Genomic DNA, 302 nt, shown 5'->3' with positions numbered 1-302 from the left:
AACTTTCGCTAGGAGGAAAAAAAAAAAAAAAAAAAAAATCCTCCTGAGGACTGGGATTATCTCTGTAACCCATTAACGCCTGCGGGTAGGAAGGCGATGTGCGCACCTCTGCAGGGATCCTGAGCTCAGGCCTGGTCCCTGTGATGTTTACAGAGCGTCACACATTGTTTTGGGGCTTCTTTCTGCTCTGAGGCTGGCTTTAGATTAATTCTAGGTTAAGCACATGGTTTCACCCTCTTTTTCCTATGTCTCTTGCTTTGTCCTGCTTGTGAAAGAGCCAGACTCTGGGGCCTAGGAGTCCT

This window comes from Fukomys damarensis, unplaced genomic scaffold (assembly GCF_012274545.1).
Source record: "Fukomys damarensis isolate Sample0158 unplaced genomic scaffold, DMR_v1.0_HiC HiC_scaffold_35, whole genome shotgun sequence".
Taxonomy (NCBI): Eukaryota; Metazoa; Chordata; class Mammalia; order Rodentia; family Bathyergidae; genus Fukomys; species Fukomys damarensis.
The sequence above is the reverse complement of the archived record's forward strand: the minus strand, read 5'-3'. Positions refer to the sequence as shown.